Source organism: Rhinopithecus bieti, unplaced genomic scaffold (genome assembly GCF_001698545.2).
Source record: "Rhinopithecus bieti isolate Rb0 unplaced genomic scaffold, ASM169854v2 scaffold_28517, whole genome shotgun sequence".
NCBI lineage: Eukaryota > Metazoa > Chordata > Mammalia > Primates > Cercopithecidae > Rhinopithecus > Rhinopithecus bieti.
The window spans coordinates 172,617-189,867 of NW_016813121.1; the positions used below are offsets into that span (position 1 = coordinate 172,617).

Below are 17,251 nucleotides of genomic sequence, written 5' to 3' on the forward strand. Positions count from 1 at the left end.
AAAAAAAAAAAAAAAAGTAATTTTCTGTTTATTTCCTTTACAATCAATGTTAATTTCAACTATTTTTAGTAACTTCCCTTTGAACTCATTGTTTCAAAATCCAAAAGTGACTTTCATTAAAGGTTGAATTTTGTTTGTGAGGACATGGAATGGGAAGCTTCAACTAATTAATTTTACTGACATACTAAAGGTGAAAACTTGCGTAGTGCTGAAAAATCTTCAAACATATATTTAGCCCATTTTTTCTGTATGTAATAGAGATTGTCAATGGAATTGAACCCACTTTCAATGAATGAAGATTTCCAGCTACTTCCAGATGTTCTCAATGGCATTTACATTTTAGTACTATAGATGGAGGAGTTTAGACTACTAGAATGATTATAAAATGCTCATGAGAACTTATTTCTTGTGATTTTAAATTACAGTTGTCTCTTGAATAACAGGAGTTTGAATTTCAAGGACCCAGTTTTATGTGGATATTTTTTTTCAATACATACAGTTGGTATTTGTAGTTCTGTATCTGAAACCAAACACGGATTGAAAAATATGGTTTTCCTTAGACGCTAAACCAACCATACTAATGGTTGACTTTTACTTTTCCCATATGTGAGGTTCTGCAGGACTTACTTTGGGACTGAGTGTGCACGGATTTTGGTGTAACCTGGGGTGAAGAGGTGCAACTCTTGATTCTTCACTCATGTTAAAGATTAATTCAGCCACTTGCTATTATATTTTCCACATCAATCTTTTTCTTCTAAATATTTGTTTTGAGAAATTTAGTTTGTGACCATGACATTAGAGAAGATAGTTGCCGTTTGTTGGATTTTGGTAAGCAAAGGGGAAAATAAGCACATAGGACCTCTTCTTCCCTATCCGTCCTTCCAATTCTCCTTCGTTCAAGGGAATTTTTGATTTTCCAGCTGCCTCCTGCCTTATCTACAATGGAGGAAATAAAGACATTAGGATATATTTCAGCCTCAGCCAGTTGGCCACACTTAGAGACACAGATCTCATATTTCCACCTGTATAACCTATTCTGTAAAGACTCAGATTCACACCATTCTAAAATGTAGAGAAATGTGCTCAGAAGCCACAGCTCTGAAGCCCTCTAACGAGGCAAACGGTTGACTCAAGTGTTTGCTCTCAGCAGCAAGTGACTTCCTGCTTTGCAAAGAGAAATTTCAGAGGGCTGATTTTTGAAATTCCAAAGAACCCTACACGTCCTTATATTTTGACCCCTTACAGACCAAAATGAACCAAAATATCAGGAATATTTGGGTTGGATTTTCGTAAACTACAGAAATAATTAAAAGTTAAAGGAGCACTTACAACAAAGAAGATAAGAGATTTAGTAATTCTTCCTCCCAATAATTTTCAAATTTTAGTGCAACCTAAGAATCACTCAAATAGCTTTGGCTAAGTTCTTGGCTTCACACTCAGAGTCTGCTCAGTAGACAGAGCAGTGGTTCAAAATGTGGGCCCCAACATTCTGGGAACTTGATGGAAATGCAAATTCTAGGCCTGCTCAGTGACTCACATCTCTAATCCTAGCACTTTGGAAGGTCGAGGTGTGAGGAGCCCTTGAAGCCAGGAGTTTCAGACCAGCCTAGGCAACATAGCAAGACCCTGTCTCTACAAATAATAAAAAGCCAGGCATGCTGGCAAGCACCTGTAATCCTAGCTCCTTGTGGGGCTGAAGTGGGAGGATCACTTGAGCCCAAGAATTTGGGGCTTCAGTGAGCTATGAGTGTGACACTGCACTCCCACCTGGGTGACAGAGAGAGACCTTGTCTCGAAGGAAAGAAGGAAAGAAAGAGAGAAAGAAAGAAAGAAAGAGAGAAAGTTGCGGGGCGGGTGGGGGGGGAGGGGGGGAGAAAGGAGGGGAGAGAAAGGAGGGGAAAGAAAGAAAGAAACAAAGAAATAAAAGAAAAGAAAAAAAAAAAGAAAAAAGAAACACAGGCAGGCAAATTCTAGAGCCCACCCCAGACTTCCAGAATCTAATACTCTGGAAGTGAGGCCCAGTAACCAGTGTTTTAACAAGCTATCAAGCTGTCCAGGTGATTCTGATGTGCACAAATGTTTAATAACCACTGAGATAGAGCATGGTTATTTTTATTTTATTTATTTTTTACCATTGTGGTTCTCGCTTTGAGAAACTATTAATGTCTGGTTCCCAGGCCTGTGTCAGCTGTATCAGAACCTCCGCATACATTTAGAGAAACACTGGCAGCTAGATGGGCTGCTAGGTTCATCTGTGGGCCATCTCTTCTCTCCCCACACGTCATTATCTTCAGCCGAGATGCTTCATTGCCAGGGCTTCTGCCTAAGAGCCAGCTTCACCTCTTCCTACTCCTTCCTTTTTTCTCTTCAGTTTTATTGAGGTAAAATTGACAAATAAAAAGTATATTTATGGTGCACTACATGCTTTTTTGCTATACATATACATTGTGAAATGACCACAGTCAAGCTAATTACTCCTTTTTTCTCGTCTTACTTGACCTTTCTGAACCTCCTTAGCACCCTGAATGCTCTGTGTTCTATAGTCTGCCAACTCTCACAGTCCTTCACGGCCCAGGTCAAGGTCATTCCCTGTAAGAAGCCTCCCTTTGACTTCCTCTAGTTGTGTGTACACCTCCCATCACCTCCTCCCCTGTCAAAGCACCTACTGAACTGCATTACAATGCTTTATTTATGGGCTCCTCCACTGTCCTGTGATACTACCACCTCGCACACCACCCCAGGGTAGGACCTCATTTACCTACTGTTCTATGTCTAGCACTTAGCACAGTATCTGGCACAGAGTAGTCAGGTGCTTAATCCATGTTTGTTATGAATGAATCCCTAAGGCAGCACACTATTAGAGCTGCTTAAGAGGGTAAAAGCACGGGCTATGGCACCAGGCTGTTGGGTTAAAGTCCTAGTTCTACCACTTCCAGCTATTGAAATTTGGGTAAGTTACTTAATCTCTGATCCTCAGTTTTCTTATCTTTAAAACAGAGACAGTGCAATTTTCTCATATTAAATGAAGTGTTCCAAATTAAGTATTTAGAGCAGAGCTTGGTGAGTATTAAGTCCTCCATGCTAGGAAGAAAATGGACCAGAAGATCCTAAGATGCTTCTGTCATGAGAAGCCTGCACATAGGACACTTTTTATTCATAGTCTCTCTATTTCTCTTTCGTCTCCTTTCTTTCTCTAAATATGGTTATCTTATCTCTAGACTGCTAATATTTCTTTCTTCCTTTTCCTCTTTCTTTGACATAATACTTTATAAGTCCACAGCTCAGATCCCACATGCATAACCATTAGAGATGTGTGCGTGTGTCTGCATGTGTGCATGCATGCACTCATGCATGTGTGTGCATTTGGTTTGGTGGTTTGAGTAATTGGGTTTAAAAATGGAACTAGTGCATATCAGTAAACAGGCTATAGGCACTGACCAATTCATCAATTATAAATCTTGTTTTTGAAGGATAATCCATTACAATAAATAAAGTCTGCATGTTCCTGAAAATTGTCACAGGAAATTGTTGACTAAAGGTGAGTCTCAAGTCAAAAGAGGAAAAAAATCCTGAATATAGAAATTTACATCAAATATGAAACTCACACATACAAAAAAAAAAAAAAAGCATAACTGCCTGCTAAAGTAAGTAAGAAGAACTTATAGACTATCTCTGAGAAAATGGATGAATTTTGCAGAAAGGTGCTGTTTTATCAAGAGCAGCTGAGGTTCGATCTACAGTCACACATCAGGTTGTGTTAGCAGTTTGGTTACATATTTTTATTTTTGAAATCCTATCCTTTTCCCAATATATGTACTCATATTCACAAATAGGATATTCATTCGCTGGACAAGTGTTTCTGGGTACCTACTTTGTGCAGAATACTATCTTAATGCTGGGAAACTCGTGGATGATTTCTTTCTTACAGCAAGTTTATTGTTGTTGGTGATGATGATACTATTGCTATTTTTAATTGCTATCTCTTATTGAGAAACACTTCCATCACAGGGTCTCTGCTGAGTGTTTTTTAACAAACTTTTTAAATGCACAATGTCATTTAGTTTTCACGACACTCCATGAACTAGTTAGCTACTCCCATTTTAGAGAAGGAGGCTCAGAAAGGTTAAACAACTGGCCAAACGTGGTTTAAAATCTACATAGATTGAAAGTCTGGCAAATTGAAGAATTTGAGGCAGACTCTGAATCCCAAACCCAGTTCTTATCACTATACTATATTATGCTTCAAGATAAGCTGCTGAAGCCTAAACAAATGAAAGGTTAAACATACGATGGTTCGAAGGATGGTACAAAGCGATATAGAATTCTGTTCCAAACCTGTAGTCCCAACAAAGGGTACAATTCAGCAGGAAGAATGTTCCTGCAAACATGAGCCTGGACTGCAAAATCGTTAACCCACTCAGAGAAATACAGGGAGGGATCCTCCTGCCACCAGTGTAAACACTTTTCTAAAAAGCTAGTAGATATTTTCTAAACATTGTTTTTATGCCTGACTAAATGTGCATCATACTTTGGAAGTACTTCTAAGGCAGTGATCTCATCCTCTTTGGCACCAGGAACTGGTTTCATGGAAGACAAGTTTTCTAGAAGACCAGAAGCGAGAGAAGCGGGGGTATGGTTTCAGGATAAAACTGTTCAGATCATCAACCATTAGATTCTCATAAGGAGCATGCAACCTAGATTCCTCGCATGCACAGTTCACAATAGGGTTCAAGTTCCCATGAGAATTGAATGCCACCACTGATTCAAAAAGAGGTGGAGCTCAGGCAATAACGCTGGCTCTCCCATGGCTCATGTCCTACTGTGTCGTCAGGTTCCTAATAGGCCATCGACCAGCACTGGTCCATGGCCCACAAGTTGGGGACTCCTGTCCTAAGGTGCTGGTTGAAAAATGCATATTTTGCAGCATTGCTCCCTGTCCTGCTCCTACCCCCATCTTCCTACACAGACAGGTTTCAATTTAGTAGGTTCAGGTAGAACCCAGAGATACGCATTTTGATCAGCATCCAGCCAGTTTATCAAGTACTGGTCTCTAGACCACACTTGCACAAACTGTGCTTTGCATCTCCATGTAAATAACATATTTTATATGTCATTTACAGTTCTCTTATACTAATATATTATACATCTATTATTACAAAAACCCAAAATAGAGATTTTTAAAGGGATAAGATCTTTCAAAATATAGAACAGGGCACATACTTTCTCTTCACAGTCCAACAGAGGGTGTAGCATACCATCTGCCACCCAGAGTTGAGAGAACCTCTGGCCTTGTACCCTAAGATACATCCCTATCTTATGAACTTCTGGGAGACAGGAGGCTGGGTGGAATCTGTACTGGCTCGGTGCTTAGGCTCATTCTCTGTGGCCACCATTGTTCACCTTCAGACTGGTCAGTAAATCAATCTCCATGGCTTTGAAAGAAGAGTAGACAAGTTCTGCAGGTGAGCTGTGGAAAATTTATGCAACACCAGCACCTGCAGTGGGGAGACAATCTTGAAAAATATTAGTTATGCTATACCATGGCAACTCCACCTCAGGTGCATGAATATGCAGTGTCACTCATGACACATTTGGAAATTCTCCCAGAGTGATGATTTAAATAAAATGTGAATGAAGTCCAAATGTCATTCATTTCTGCTTTTAAACAGGAATTAAAAACTCCTATAGGAAGTGTTAATAATTGTGATTTTGATCTTAAGAAAAAGGTAAAAGTTTGTTAGTAGCCCAAATGTGAGTAAAGTTTCAAAAATTATATTAAAATTAAAATTTATGAACACATCCATCCTGAAAGTACAAGATGTTATTTTACTTAAAGAAGAGATAAATCACTGAAGTGACACTTTTGCATTCCTAACTCTACATGAAATGCCGAATGTGCCAGGTACTGTGCTAGGGGAGAGGAGTAAAAAGATGAATAAGATAGCATCCCTATGTCCTAGGAAAGAAGTGCATGTGAACAATTACTGAGATTTCAAACACGAAAGGCACTGTAAAACAGGCTTGGGACAGTGCTGCAAAGCACTTAGCAGGGAGATCAGTTCTGCACAGGGATGCTGTGACCTGTAAAAAAGAAGTAATTTGGTGACATTTAAAATGGACTTAGGAGGATAGTTTACTTGACAGATGTGTTAGTCTGTTATCACGCTGCTAATAAAGACATATCTGAGACTGGATAATTTAAAAAGGAAAGAGGTTTAATAGACTCACAGTTCCACATGGCTGGGGAGGCCTCACAATCATGGTGGAAGGTGAGGAGGAGCAAAGTCATGTCTTTCTTACATGGTGGCAGGAAAGGGAGCTTGTGCAGGGGAACTCCCATTTATTAAACTATCAGATCTCATGAGATGTATTCACTACCATGAGAACAGTATGAAGGAAGCCGCCCTCACGATTCAGTTATCTCCACCTGGCCCCACCCTTGACATGTGGGGATTATTGCAGCTCAAGGAGAGATTTGGGTGGGGACACAGCCAAACTATATCAACAGAGAAGGCAGGAAAGAGAAATCCAGGCAGAGGAATGAACCACAGCAGGGAGACAGAATGAATGGAGAAAAGGTGGCCCTGGTTACAGCCACTGGGAAGCTGAGGAAATGGCAGAGGGAAAGGAACCTGTAAAAGAAAAACTGAGAAGTTGCGCCAGAGAAGAAGGAGGAAGACCAGGAGCATTGGTGTCCTAGAAGGCAGGGACAAGACTAGAGGAAGTGGAGAGCAGTGTGAAGTCCTGCTGACAGTAAATGAGTTGGATTTGAGGATACAGAGGTCGTAGAGAATCTTGGCAAAAGCATTTGCTGAGGTGCACTGGGGTAGCGTAGACACAACACAATGTGAATGGTTGGTGATGATATGAAGACATGACTAGCCATAATCCTTTCAAGAATTTTGTGGTGAGGGGAAATGAAGATGGAAGCACAGGTAAGGAAAAATACGGGGTGAGAAGAGCTTCTGCTCCTATTGTTTTAAGATGAGAAGGACCTAAGCATAATTAAATGATAACAGAAAAGGACCAATAAGAGGGGAGCCTAGTGAGGCTATGGGAACAGAAGGCAGGAGCGTGGGAGAGCTGAGCTCTGGATGCAGGGAAGGGTCCCTCTTCCCTTGGGACAAAACAAGAGGGCAAAAGAGATGGGTATTGAGGCTGATCCTGGCGTAGAGTTGATGGTGAGAAGGCCAACGGCATTATTTCCTCCAAGAAGGCACAGCTGTTTCCCGAGAGCAGGCTGTGTGTGCATGTGTGTACATGTGTATGTGCATGGTGCACACACTTGGCCGCGCTGATGCTTGGAGATTTAAGGACAATGAAGACATCATAAAGATGTCTCTGGGGATAATTGAAGAGTTCCAGGCTGGATGAGGGCCCATGTCCCTCTTCTAATCTTTCCTGGCCTTAGACCATACAAATGTCTGGCTTCTTTGCACTCTCACTTGCAAGACGTTGAGTTTGTGTGTTTGTATATATGTATAAATAGGTGCTCTTGACCGGGCGCGGTGGCTCATGCCTGTAATCCCAGCACTTTGGGAGGCCGAAGTGGGCAGATCACCTGAGGTCAGGAGTTCGAGACCAGCCTGACCAACGTGGAGAAACCTCATCTCTACTAAAAATACATAATTAGCCCAGTGCGGTGGCGGGTGCCTGTAATCCCAGCTACTCGGGAGGCTGAGGCAGGAGAATCACTTTAACCCAGGAGGCGGAGGTTGCAGTGAGCCAAAATCACGCCACTGCACTCCAGCCTGGGCAACAAGAGTGAAACTCCGTCTCAAAAAAAAAAAAAAAAAAAAAAAAAAAAAAAAACATGGTCTTGAATTTTCCTGCAGGCAGAATCTCTGGTTTCTCTTAATACCTAGTAGAGTTCAGACACATAGAATATATTCAATAAATAATTCTTGGTTGGTTGAAATATCTTTCAACTCATTATACCCCAGCTTTTAGCCAATAAGTAGACTCCAAAGGTGAAAAGCAACTATAATTCTAAGACGGCCCTTCCCTAGAGACAGGGAACTGAAATTGAGTCATCATTTTTAGCAGGAATGCATATTACCATAAAGAAAGTTTTCTCTGATCTGACCAATGATGGGTGCATGTCATAACACTGAATGAAAACCTCTTAAAATGCAATACGTTTTGTGCTTTACCTGTTTCCTCTCCATTAACACACAAACATATGCATACTCATGCACACAAATGCACACATACGTGCACATCTGCGGGTGCACACCACAACAAAAACCCAAACATCTTTTTGATCCTTAGATGGCTGGCAGCGTGAATTTTCTGTAATGTAAACGAAGAAGCAGTGGGCAGGATAAAGGGTTAAGTAAGGATCTCTAATAATGCTTCAACTTGTTCTTTGAGGAGTAACAAAGAGAGGAAGAAGCACAGGCTTTGTGGAAGGAAATTCCCAGGCCCCACTTCGGACATTCGCAACCTGCCCTGTGAACCCCTGAGGGGTGTCTGATAATAAACACTTGCAAACAAAACAATCCTAAAAGGCATTTTTACTAACATTCTCACATTCTCACCAAAGAACTACAACACGTTTTCCTGAATCTGCCGACCTTGGGGTCGGGATATCCACCTGCCAGCAGAGGCCAACAACCCAGTCCCTGCTCAGGCTGGTGTTTGTACGTGCAGGTCCCCCTTGCTCCTTGAGCCTTTGATTGGGCAGGGGTGGTGATGGAGCTGTGGAATGCAGATCACAGACTCAATACCGGACAGGATGGGTGTGGACTGCTGTGTGCAGACCTGAGACCCACCTCTTCATCTTCCCCAGAGACCCCCAGACATAGCCCTGAGCATTGCAGCTTTGAGTAATAATGCAGTGACCTTCCCTAGGAGTAGAAAGAACTTGACAAAGGCATGAAAAGCTCTGCTTGTAAAGTGTGCCAATTAAGTAACAAACTGGTCTTCTTTTCCTGTAGTAGCAAAACAAACAAATAAAACCCCTGGAGACTTGACAGTAAATATTTGTGCAGAAGTTTCTTGTAAGAAGCTCAAAACATGTTAGGATCAAGATGCAAAAACTTAAGTAAAAATCTAGTTTGGGTGAGATTGTTTGTAATATTATACCTTATTTATCCCCAAACTAATAGGATGTGAGATCTATTATGCCCATTTCATCAATGAATACATGAAGGATCAGAAACTGGCCTAGAATAATAGTAAAGTTCTGGGCGATTCAGGTATCTGATACTTGCTCCAATGAGTGTGTATGTGTGTGTGTGTATGTGTGTGTTTAATGGGGCTGTGTGTACACAGATTTATGACTTTTTTTTTAACTAAAATATGCTTAAAATACCTTTTTTAATTGCAATTCAAGCCAAGATCCTCAAATGGCATCACTGTCTCAGGTCTAGACCAGAATTCATTTCACAGTGCGGGTGAGATTTAGATCCTTGACTACAAAAAGAAAGCTGACCCTTTACTTTGAATTGCCGTCACTGGTCTCTGGAATATTTTTGGATGACTACTCATTTGCATCTGTCCAGAGTTGGCAGGCAATCTCCCTCTTGACCCCGGCCCTCAAGACCACGTTGATCCAACCGAGGTGATGACAGGCTCCAGATTTTACTCTAGGCGGGGTTGACATGAGCCTCTACTCAGGCCTCCTTCTGTCCTTTGTGCTGTAACAATGGGCGGAAACACAGCCTTGTTAGAGGAAATTCCCAGGGCCATGCTTTGGACATTAGACAGTGGCTTTGCTATGCTGGGTAGGCTGATGTGCATCTAAAAATAAATACACTGGTCTGCAAGGGTTTCTATGATTTTGTTCTGCACAGTTGATTACATTTCAAAAGTTTTTTTTAAGCTAGTGTTTTTAAGAAAGCTAATTTAGGTAAGCCTTGAGAATAAAATATATCATGGCTTTGTTTTGGTTTGAAAATATATAGCATTTTCTTACAACTGTTTCTGTTGAAAGGACTGCTGCTTTTTTCCCCCAGGATCTCAAAGTGAGATTGAAGAAAGCAAAGTCACGCTGAGATGCTGCCCAAGCATGGTGAGAAACATGCAAGGGTCCAGAACTGCATGTTCTTTGAGCCCACAAAGGATAAAGTATTAACAGAAAGCTCTGGGGCTGCCTGGAGTGGTTGGTGATGTGTATAGGGCCTACCTAAGCCTAAGTCTCACTTCTCTAAAAGTTTCCGTGTCCTTACTTCGCAGAGAGGTCTTCTGGTGGTTCATGTAGCAGAAAAGGAAAGATGGGTAGAAGGCAGTGGCCAATGAACTTGACTCACAGCAGGCAGACAATTCCAGCCAGCTCTCTTCTCTCCCCAAAAGTCAAATATTCCATTCATAGTCCTTGCAATTTAGAAGATGGTAGAATCAGTTTCTTTTTCACATTTTAAAATTAGATCTCTGAATGGCTAGGAACCCATATCCATGTAGTTGTGTTTCCGTTTTGGCTAGAGGAGAAATCAGAGCCAAAGCTCTGAGTCTTGCTGTTATTTGCCTGACTCTACTTGAGCTGAAAACGTACATAAATGCGGTAGTTTTCCATCAAATAGGAATGTGTTTGCAGCACAAGAAGTAACCCACAATTTAGTTAAAGAGTAACCCAAGAAGAGTGGTTTACAGTGAACTTTTCCCTCCTCATTGTTCTGATTTCTTTTTTGCTCTTTCCTGGAAGTCCAGCCTACTCCATTGTTACTAAGACCCTATTTTAAACTTACTGCAGCAGATAGCTAGGGCTAGCTTATGGAAAGTCAGCTGCCCTCACTCTAGCCTGATGACTTTTTTTGCAGACCTTCATTTGGTGGCTTGGATCACTGCACTGACATCACGAGACTCTTGATAGCTTTGAGCGGGAAGGGACCTTCGAGGTCATCACCCGGACTCCACCCAGTGTGGGCATCCCTTTGGGAACACCCTGGCCACTAGTCCGTCTTCCAGGGTGCTGGAACATTGCCCGGGACAAGGCGTTCACCACACCACAAGGCAGCTCACTCATTTTTAGATGATTTTGATGGTGGGTAAATCCTTCCACACATTGGGCTGAAATCTGTTACGCTATAATTTCCACTCATTGATCTTCTGTTGACCTTCCCTTTTCCCACACAGAGCAACCTTTAGGTATTTAAAAGCAACCTTCATGTGCTACAAGATGTACTTCTTACTTTCAACTGTCCCCTGAATATTCCTTTAACTATTCTGTGAATGACAGTTTTCTCATTTCACCATCTTGGCCAACCTCCTCTTTTAAGACTTGGTGTTTTTTGTTTTTTGTTTTGTTTTGTTTTGTTTTGAGACAGAGTCTTGCTCTGTCACCAGGCTGGAGTGCAGTGGCACAATCTCAGCTCACTGCAACCTCTGCCTCCCGGGTTCAAGCAATTCTCCTGCCTCAGCCTCCTGAGTAGCTGGGACTACAGGCAAGCGCCACCACGCCCAGCTAATTTTTGTATTTTTAGTAGAGACAGGGTTTCACTAGGTTTGCCAGGAAGGTCTCAATCTCTTGACCTCGTGATCTGCCCACCTCAGCCTCCCAAAGTGCTGGGATTACAGGCAGGAGCCACCGCGCCGGGCCAACCTGGTGTTTTTTTGAAGGAACCTATTTGGCACTTTAGATAATCAATCTTCTTATAACTGTGCACTAAGTATTAGTTCATATTTTCAGAAACAAAACAAAGACCTGGCAAGATACAATTACTTGTTCAAGACAGGAGATTAAAAACCAGGTCTGCCTCTTTCTAGCCCACAACATGCCTCTCATTAAAAAAGAAATATTGAGTCAGATATAGTCCAGGCTGATTACAAATACATCCTGAGATCTGTGGCAGGCCACAGGAAACCTCTCACGCAGGTTAACTTCCCTTTTGTTGTTACAACGTGTGTTTATTGACAGAGATTAAAGTGAACTTGAGTGGGTAAGAAATTACCAACAGAAAACCTTCAGCTGTTGAAAGGCAGCTATAGACAAGGTGGGCATGGAGAGGGCCTGGAGGCAGAAAGGCATAGGAGCAACAGTAAGCAAGAAGGGATTCCAGAGGTGCAGGAGGCGTGTCATTTGGAAGCTCTGGACAACGGAGGAGGAAGAGAAGAAGGCTGGAAGAGAGAAACAGCGGTCCCTTGGGAGCACCTCAGCAGTTTGCTTTAGCCTAAACCTGGTGGTTGTGTCTGTTTGCTTTCTCCCAAGTGTCCATGTGCTCTATGGGAGGGCAAAGCGTGGGGGACAATGATACTATGCTCTTCTCCAACATTTGATTCTAGGTGAAATATGGCTAAGACACAAATCTTTGGGTGGAAAAAGGAGAATACCACATGTAGTCAGAAAGGGAATCCTATTAGCTGTGCTACAGTGAGGGATGATGTCAGGAACTGGCTATACGTCTACCTGCTTCCAGATTTTTCCTGCACCACTTGGTAGAGCTACTTCCTTCTCTTTTCCTGGCTGCTTTCCTAAAGCACGGATTGCTTAATGGAGGCCCTTCCTCCCTCCTCATCTAACCTGCTTCAGAGCAGCTCTACACCCAACGATGAATGCCTCATAGATTCCTCTGAGTTGCAGGACACTGCTCCCCAGGAGTCACGGGCAACTGTGCTCTTGGGGAAGTACCAAAGCACAATGTTAATGTCAATGGCTGAACACATGGGCATAGTAAATAAAATGGCTCTCTTAAGATCTCTTCGAGCTGGCTTGACTCAAAGAAATACAGAACACTGCGTTTCAAACTGCCGTGAAGCATGAGAGAATGTGAGTGCAGAGGCTCTGTGGATATGGTCTTCTCTTTGCACTCTGAAACCAGAGATTCTCTCCCCTGTAGCTCTCTGTCTTGTTCACCACTTGAAAAACTCAAGGTTCAGAGAAAAGTTGTGGATCCACCCAAGGGTCACATGTCAAGACAGTTGCAGGCACAGGACTAAATCTGGGGCCCCAAAGCACAGTCCAGCTTTCTTTCTACTGAACCACACTGACTTCAAGCTCCAAGTTCTCAAGGCCTTTACTTGGATGTGCCAGCATTTGTTAGGGATCAGGCTTATTTCAGTTTTCCTTAATACTTCCATAAAAGAGAAGTAGCATAGAGGATGACAAAAAGTAAGTCCTCCAGATGAGAGCTGCATGGAGGCAGGACTCACATCTGTATTGTTTGCCATTACATCTCTAGCACATAGCACACTGCTTGCCGTGTGAAAGGGACTCAGTGAGTCCTTGACTTAGAGTGGCAGAGAATGCGGGGCACCGACAGGGAAACACCTAATGAAAGAGGCTGTCACAAAGACATAACGAAATAGATTCTAAAAGGCATGGCACATGGAAAGTACTCAGAATATTTGGTGAGTAAATGAATCTAGCAACATTTCAGAAAGAAGAGTGTGGGAAAATGCTATAAGGATTAAAAATTATGTTTGGAAGATTCAAACTACAGATTTCTATCTCATAATTAATTAGGGTTTTTCAGACAATGTACACATTCATTTGCTCATTCATTCATTCATTCATTCAACAAAATTGATTGAGCAGAAGCTATGTGCCCAAAACTGTGCCAAGTGCTATGGGTTTAGGCATAGAAGACCAATAACTCCTCAAGAGTGAGAATAAATATAGCAAATATCATTTAATGTGCTTAGGGATATGTCAAAACATTCCACCAAGTACCAGAAAAATCAGAGACCTGAGAATCGCTTAGTAGAAGAGGGATGAAGGGGAATGAAGGTGTACAAACCAGGCCTTAATGGGCAATTGGGTGGGGAAGATGAATAGGGGTATCCCAGGCAGGGAGGACAGCACACACAGAAATAGGAAGGCGTTAGAGTATTCACATATTAGGGAACTGCAAGGTACTTAGTTTAGTTGCAAAGACAGATGCTGAGAGGGTGAGGCTGGCAGGACAATACGGAGCCGACTTTGATTTTTCTACCGTCCTTAAGTGAATGCTTCTCAAACTTTAATGTGCATATGCATCACCCAGGGATTAAAATGCAGATTCAGAAGTCTGGGGAGGGACTAAGGAATGTGTTCCCAAGTGATCATTTCCAGCTGATGCCTGATGCAGCTGGTCCTTGGACTACACTTTAGGTAGCAAGGCTGTAAGCAACAGAGTGCAACAGAAATATTTCACTGAGGTCAGGCACCGTGGCTCCCACCTGTAATCCCAGCACTTTGGGAGGCCAAAGTGGGCAGATCACCTGAGGTCAGGAGTTCAAGACCAGCCTGGGCAACATGGTGAAACCCCATCTCCACTAAAAATACAACATTTAGCTGGGCGTGGGGGTGCGTGCCTGTAGTCCCAGCTACTTGGGAGGCTGTGGCACAAGAATCACTTGAACCTGAGAGGCAGAGGTTGCAGTGAGCCGAGATTGCACCACTGTACTCCAGACTGGGCAACAGAACAAGACACAGTCTCAGAAAAAAAAATTATATATATATATATATATATAAAATCACTGAGAGTGGCGTTATTAGAACTGCAAATTCCGAAGAGCCCTGTAGCAGAGTATGGAAGATAGAATGGAGGGAGACTGTATTGATGTAAAATACATAAGTGGTAAGAAATTATGAGCATTAGAGCTAAATAAACTAGAAAAGAAAGTAAATGTTCAATACATAGGTATGAATTGTTTGATATTCCATGAAGTCTGTATAAATTATTTCTCTTAGAGTAGAGGCTGGTTGTGAAGACAAAATGAAACAATAAAAACGTAAGATGCCAAAAAAAAAAAAAAAAAAAAAATCCAGAGAAATACGTAGTGGTACTTAAATAAGACCTGGCTCTTCTCTGAGTCTCAGTGACCTATCATCTTGAGCCTTAACAGTGACCAACAAGGGCACCCAGCTAAGGAGTGAGTATCATCCCTACAGACAACCACCACCACAGCCTCTGAGCCATCCCTGGATATTCATTGTCACTGCTTGTATTGAATTTCAGGAAACTTCTGGAATAACAACTGTTTCACCACAAATTCTAGAAAATAATGTGGAAGTCCACCAAGTCCACCAGATCCCTGAACAAAGTACTCATTTTTTTTTTACTTACAGCACATAGGCACTCTAAATTAGGAACACCTGTTCCTATTTCTGTTAGCAAATTCTCTGTCAAATCTAATATTTCTTTAACTGAAAACCTCAGAAAGGAAGAACAAAAAAATCATGGTAGAGGTCTATACTATTAAAAAGAAAAGGCAGTTAGTAAAAATTACCCCTATGCAGATGCCAAAAAACAAACTACTTCTAATGAGATGTGCACTCCAAAGAAAATAAGAATCGCCGCCATGATCTGTATACTGACTGGCATTCTTTATCCAAAGCTGTACAGATTTGAAAAATCCATATGTCATATCCCCTCTTTAGTCCTCACAGTCTTGTACATCAGTAAATCTCCACAAGACACACAGGTTGAGAGCATGCAGCCTACTAGAAAAGCCACGTGGAAATGCACATCTACTCCAGAGCAGCTGGATTCACATTTAACATGACAAATCAAAACAATGCAGGTACTTACCTTTCTCTTCTGGGGTTTGCAGGCTCCTAAAATTTAATACCTTACTGCTGATCTGCCCCAAAACCTCTCAGGTGAGGTGAACCTTGAGGGTATCCCATTCAATTACACAGCCAGAGGAGGGTGGGGTTTCACAAGACCAGACTTCAAATGCTGGGAATCTTGCAGGTTCCCAGGCTGTCGGGAGCAGAGGTGAAATGCCTTCTGTTCTCTGCTGCAGGAAGAAGCCGGGAGACACTGAGTGACTGGAGGTAGGGGCGGGGCTTGGGGAGGGAAGTAATATGGGGACTGTAATAAATAAGAGATCCTCTCCACATGATATCCTGTATTTGGTGCCTGATGCCTCTCTCCAGGGTCCCTAGAGGAAACAAGAAACTTGTCTTCTGGCCATTGGAAAGAAGAGAATAAACACGGAGAACTGTGAAAAGAAGCAGCAGGACCCCAGGCAAGGAGCTGATGGGCCAGCCAACTTTACCTTTTACCAAGTGCTTTCTTCCTGAAGTTCCTCTAAGTGTTTAACTCTGCAAAAGTCAATGATGTCCTCATCCTCTTCCATTGTGCTGAAGCATATTCTGGCCTCAGGCCAGATGTCATGTTACAAAGCAGCTGGTTAGAGAGGCAGGTTAGAACAGGCTCTGGAAGACTCCATTCCCAGCCTCAGGAAAGACCCTCTAAGCTCTGTCTTTGGAAAGTGTGATCTTTCTTAATCTTGGACTGACTCCAAAGTCCTCAGGCCATTTTGCCCTAGAGTTTAAAGAATTATCAGGAGGCCACCATCCATGGATTGCGAGAAGTAGGATCCTCTACATTATTTATGGGGTTCCATGTAAAACAAAAATGTGACACCCGATGACAACAGAACATTAAAGCAAGTGTGGGGACTCTCTGGAGCACAGGACTCTATGCAACCATACCAGGTCACAGACTCACCAACCCAATCCTGGCTGTAGAAAGAAGGTGGGAACCTCGGGCTGTGTGGATTTTCACACACTGAGCTGTTGAGAGGCCTGGACTACCTGCATTGTGTTCAGTGGGGGTGACAGTCAGTCCTCGAACAGCAGTACACTTGGAAGCTGCTGCAAGGTGGCAGACAGGGAGGAGGGTGGATGCTGGGTTGTGGATGTGAGCAGACAAAGACCACAAACATATCACTGAGTTAAAATCACACAGTGGTCTCCTTGCCCATCTTTTCCCTCACTTCCTATCCATTCTCCTCCCAGCAACCAGGGCAATGTCTTTCAAATGCCATCTTCATGGTGGGATTCCCATACTTAAAATATTTCAGGAGCTTAAGGATATAGACCAAACCCTTAAATGCACAATGGCCAATCTCTCCTACTTTCCCTCAAAGTCCACTTTCACCTGCACTCTCCTCATGCCCTTTCTCATTCCCTCCTTCCCCACTTCTCTCCACTCAATGAAGCATGTCCTCCCCTCCATGACCCAATTCCTTGAATCTCACATCCTTCAGAATGCATTTTCCAATTTCTGGGCCCCTTTGGCATTCTTCCAAGCAAACCATGCTTGTCTCTCTCGTAACACTAAAGCAAGGAAGCCTGCCTACTTGTCTCTCTGTCTCCTTCTTGGCTGTCCCTCTGTGCGGTCGAGGACTGTGTCTGCTTCACTGTTATATCCCTCGCATTCAGGATCCAGCAGTGTCTGGTTTGTGTGGGTTTAACGTTAGGAGGAGGAGCGTCATCAACTACAGTTGCTGTTGGGTGTGACGGTGCGCACCTGTACAAGTCCCAGCTACTCGCGTGGTGAGGCAGGAGGACTGCTGGAGCCCAGGAGTTTGAGACCAG

General features: G+C 42.7%; 1 protein-coding gene across 2 annotated transcripts in view; it reads right to left on the minus strand.

Annotated features, from left to right (window-relative positions):
• Positions 1 to 17,050, minus strand: part of ADGRF5 (adhesion G protein-coupled receptor F5) — a 106,891-nt gene extending 89,841 nt beyond the window's left edge. Inside the window, exons 1-2 of one of the 2 annotated variants that reach the window (XM_017847686.1) lie at positions 15,925 to 17,050; positions 15,453 to 15,663 (exon numbers count right to left, since the gene is read on the minus strand). The gene's annotated coding sequence lies outside the window, so the exon portion shown is untranslated. Of the gene's footprint in view, positions 1 to 15,452; positions 15,669 to 15,924 lie in introns of those variants that run through there. The other variant, XM_017847691.1, reaches the window with a different exon arrangement.
• Between the last annotated feature and the right edge of the window lie 201 nt (positions 17,051 to 17,251).